General features: G+C 39.6%; 1 pseudogene; it reads left to right on the top strand.

Moving 5' to 3' along the window:
• The first annotated feature begins 387 nt into the window (after positions 1-387).
• On the top strand, positions 388-959 carry LOC104988323 (annotated as a pseudogene).
• The last annotated feature ends 3734 nt before the right edge of the window (positions 960-4693 follow it).

Genomic DNA, 4693 nt, shown 5'->3' with positions numbered 1-4693 from the left:
ATCCCAAACAGTAATGAGAACAAAGTTGGTTACATGCCTTACCACCATTTCTCTTTCTCATAGGAGGAAATCAGTGTCTTGTTTGAGGAAGTGTTCTTTTATCTACATAGGTGTCAAAATGGACTAAATGTCTCTTAAGAATTCCTTTCACTCTGCAGCTGACCGTCCGCTGTCCCAAGATGGCGGCAGCGGTGGCGCCCGGGAACCTGTTCAGGCTGTTGAGAACCGCCGGGCCAGGCCAAGGTCCGGCAAACGGGAGGCAGTGGCCTCTGCGTACCCCGCAGCCGGGGTTACGCCTTGTGGTGGTGGCACCCGGGAATGCTTGTGCTGGGCCCAGCCTCTCTCTATTGAGAATGGCAGCGGGCCTGCATCCCTGGTTCCCAGGCCATGGTGCTGAAGTAGCTCAAAGTGTATCTGCTGGAGGATACAGAGGTAGGTAAATCAAATATTGTGTAGTGGTTCATGGAAGACAGGTTTGATCCAAACATCAACCCAACAATAGGACCATCTTTTATGACCAAGACTGTCCAGTACCAAAATGAGCTACATACATCCTTCATCTGGGATACAGTTGGACGAGAACGATTTCCTGCCTTAGCGCCAATGTACTACCAAGGCTCGGCTGCAGCTATAATTATTTATGACATCACGAAATATTTTCAACATTAAAGAATTAGGTAAAAGAGCTTCAGCAGCATGGCCCACCCAACATTGTAGTTGTCATTGCAGGAAATAAGTGATCTTATCGAGGTAAGAGAGGTCATGGAGAGAGATGCCAAGACTACGCCGACTACATCCATGCAGTCCTTTTATGGACCAGAGCGAAGAACAAGATAAACATAAACGGACTCTTTATATAAATTAGTCAAAGAATTCCATTCACTGACGCCAGCCGCCTTCTGGCGGAAAGGGCTTCAAACTCTACAGAGCCTTTGGAGCCTAGGCGGAGCTGCTGCTGACTGGGCCTTGGCCCTGGGACTCCCAGACGAAGTAGCTGGTCCTGACAGGCCGCAGGAGGGCTGGGCCCCCCCTCAAGGGGTCGCCTGCCAGTCTTGGATCGTTTTTGGGCAACTGGGATTCACAGGAATTGACTGGTTCCGTCTCCTCTTCAGAGACTGAAGCAGTAATAGGTCAGTCTGTGGACTCCGTCCTGTAAAGGATCTCTGTGTACCCAGGGACTGCATCGTTGGCTCCTGATGTTGCTGAGAAGGAATGTACAGTTGTGTGAATAGTAGGATGAGATCATTGAGTAGCTTTGTAGTCAAGATTCTATGTCACATTTGTAAAGGAAAAGTTAGCACTTTCATGGTTCTTGAGGGAAAAAAAAAGTCCTTGTGGATACATTCCTTCCCTTGTTTTCCCATTGACCATTGCCACTGCTAGAGGGAGTGATAACATTTAGAATGTGTGCAGTTACCACCCTGGAGGGATGGCAGTTAGGATTGTCTGAAGCTGAGGTGGGTTGTTTCTGAGGCTGATGGAGAGGCACCCACCCACGCCGTCTCTGACACAATCTCCGTTGGGCACAGCAGCCCAGGACCCTGTCGCACAGGTATCCCCAGGCACGTCACTGGCACCTTTTTAAAGTAAGCTCTGACAATCAAGATGGTGGTGGTAGAGAGGCTGCCTGGAACATGTTGAATTGCAGATTCAGTTTAAACTGACTAGCCCTGTTTTCCAAAGAGAAAAGAAGAAGCCTAGAAAGTGGGGTAAATGCTGTCCATTTTTAATTTGACGGAGCTGCCTTGGTGGGGGAGACAGGTATCTGTTGCTTAGCACATGTAAAGTTGTAGTCATATATTTATGAGACCACTGCTTACAGATTATAAATTATGTAAATACATTAATAAATTCTATGCTTCATTAAAAAAGAAAAAAGAATTCCTTCCACTCTGAAACTCATTAATATCACAACCAATGATTTCATATATCTGACAGGATAAAATAACTAACTGGATGGAAAGTGAAAATGAAAGTGAAGTCGCTCAGTCATGTCCGACTCTTTGCGACCCCATGGACTGTAGTCTATCAGGCTCCTCTGTCCATGGGATTTTCCACGCAAGAGTGCTGGAGTGGATTGCAATTTCCTTCTCCAGGGGATCTTCCCAGGAATCGAACCCGGGTCTCCCACATTGCAGGCAGACGCTTTACTGTCTGAGCCACTAGTACATAACATATCTTTAACAATATGTTTTGTCTCACTTAAAAGATTACAGTAACTAAAAGGTAGAGAAGATCTGCATATTTAACAATATATTTTGGTATTAAAAGGGGGAACATTTTTTTTAACTATCATAATTATTAACTACTTTTAAATAAGATGGCCATACATTCAAATGCATGGCACAAAATTCTTATAAAAGAAAACAAGGTAATACTGGTGAATGTATTTCCTTTATGATCTGGGATCATGCTAATACAAAAGGAAAAAAAAAATTATGCCATAATGAAATATCTGATTTAATTAAAACATAATTACCACATATAGCAACCTTTGATTTTTTATATTCCACATAGGAGTGAGATCAAATAGTATTTATCTTTCTGTAACTTATTTCACTTGTCATAATGCCCTCAAGGTCCATCTATCTTGTCCAAATGACAAGATTTCCTTCTTTATCATGCCTGAATAATCCATTTGTACACCACTTCTACATCTTGTTAATCTACTTATCCTTGGTAAATACTTAGGTTGTTTCTATATCTTGACTGTTGTGAATAATAATGCAATGAGCATGGAAGTGCAAATATCTTTCTAAGATAGTGATTTAATTTCCTTTAGATATATGGCCTGAAGTGGGATTTTTGGATCACATGCTAAATCTATTTTTAATTTTTTTTGAGGAAACTCCATACTATGTTCCATAAAGGTGATAGCCTTTCAAGTGCTATTGGTAATTTGCTTGTCTTTTTTGGAAAAAAAAAAATTCAGTTCCTCTGTCCATTTTTTAAATAGATTTTTTTCTTCCATTGTGTTGGATTTTATATATATATATATATATATATAAGATTTGAAAATATCTTATCCCTTCCTTAGGTTACCTTTTCATTTTGTTGATTGTTTCTGTGGTTGTACAGATTTTTAATTTCATGTAGTCTCATTTATTAATTTTTGCTCTTGCTGTTGTGCTTGTGGTATCATACCCAGAAAAATCAGTGTTAAGAACTAATTTCAAGTTTTTCCCTATGCTTTCTTCTAGGGGTTTTATGGTTTCAAGTCTTGTATGTCTTTGATCCACTGGAAAAAATAATTTGATTTTTATACCAGTCTTATCAGAAATACATTATTAATCTCCTTTTATATCTGAGAAAATGGAGCCTCAGAAAATTTAAGTGACTAAGTCAATGTAAGTGGCAGGATGTGAAGTCCAGATAGCATTCAGTCCCATCATCTTAGCTGTAGAAAAGCCAAACCACGAAGTACAAAGATGAAAAAAACAAACAAACAAACAAACCTGATCAGAATATGTCTTCTAATTTTAGTTTCTACACATTTACAAAAACAAAGTGAAATCATATTTCCAAAATTAAAAAAAAAAGCTGTTTTGCTATTTTAAGTATTTGTTGAAATACAGAAAATTCTACAGTTTCAGTTTAAGCTAATCTGATATTTAATGAGTACTTTTAAAGGCACTCAAAGAGATTCAACCAGTCCATTCTGAAGGAGATCAGTCCTGGGATTTCTTTGCAAGGAGTGATGCTAAATGCTAAATGGAGTGAAACTCCAGTACTTTGGCCACCTCATGGGAAGAGTTGACTCATTGGAAAAGACCCTGATGCTGGGAGAGATTGGGGGCAGAAGGAGAAGGGGATGACAGAGGATGAGATGGTTGGATGGCATCACTGACTCGATGGACGTGAGTCTGAGTGAACTCCGGGAGTTGGTGATGGACAGGGAGGCCTGGCATGCTGCAATTCATGGGGTCGCAGAGAGTCGGACACGACTGAGCAACTGAACTGAACTGAAGATAGTATTCTACTAAGCCTGGGAAATTTCCAAGGTGCTTAGTCGTTGCTGTGAATCATATGGGTTCAAGATGTAAAAGACTGTGAGAACAGTGAGTAAGGAGACAGATAAAACCCCAAATGATGGCCTGGATGTATTTCTGCAATCCCTAACTGGTTGTGTTTCACAAACTGTATTTCCTCTGTCTCTGCTTTCCTTTCTTTCCCACATTAATGCTGCTCCTTAAACTTATTTTGATATATGTACATGTTTGAGGGTTCTATGGGAAGTTCTATTATACTACTATATAGTTTTATTTGAAAATCATCTGTTTATTCATTGGTTTCAGTAGAATGAAATGGTCATGTTTCTCACTTTATAGCCATTGCCTTTTAATGTTTCCCTTAGCAAATCTAATATATTCACTTTATATTGTGCTCAATTTTGTAGTTCAAATGCATGGCCTTCTGTTACTTCCTTAAGAATAAAAACTCTCAAGACATTTAATATCTGTGATTTAGACAGTATTATCATTATTACAGTGACATAGTAGGAACCAATGAAAATATCAGAATACTTACAAAGCAATTTTATATACATAATAGCACTGAAAGGAGATCATGTGGAAATAGCCTAAAATATTAAATCAGTCTCCAGTTTGGCAAGGTTAATATTTTCTGTCCCATGTCTTGTAGGATGAAACAAGTCATTTATCATATATGATGGCTCTAGAAATATTTCAGAACC

Source organism: Bison bison, unplaced genomic scaffold (assembly GCF_000754665.1).
Source record: "Bison bison bison isolate TAMUID 2011002044 unplaced genomic scaffold, Bison_UMD1.0 scf7180017864123, whole genome shotgun sequence".
NCBI lineage: Eukaryota > Metazoa > Chordata > Mammalia > Artiodactyla > Bovidae > Bison > Bison bison.
This window is presented reverse-complemented; position numbering and strand designations above follow the sequence as displayed.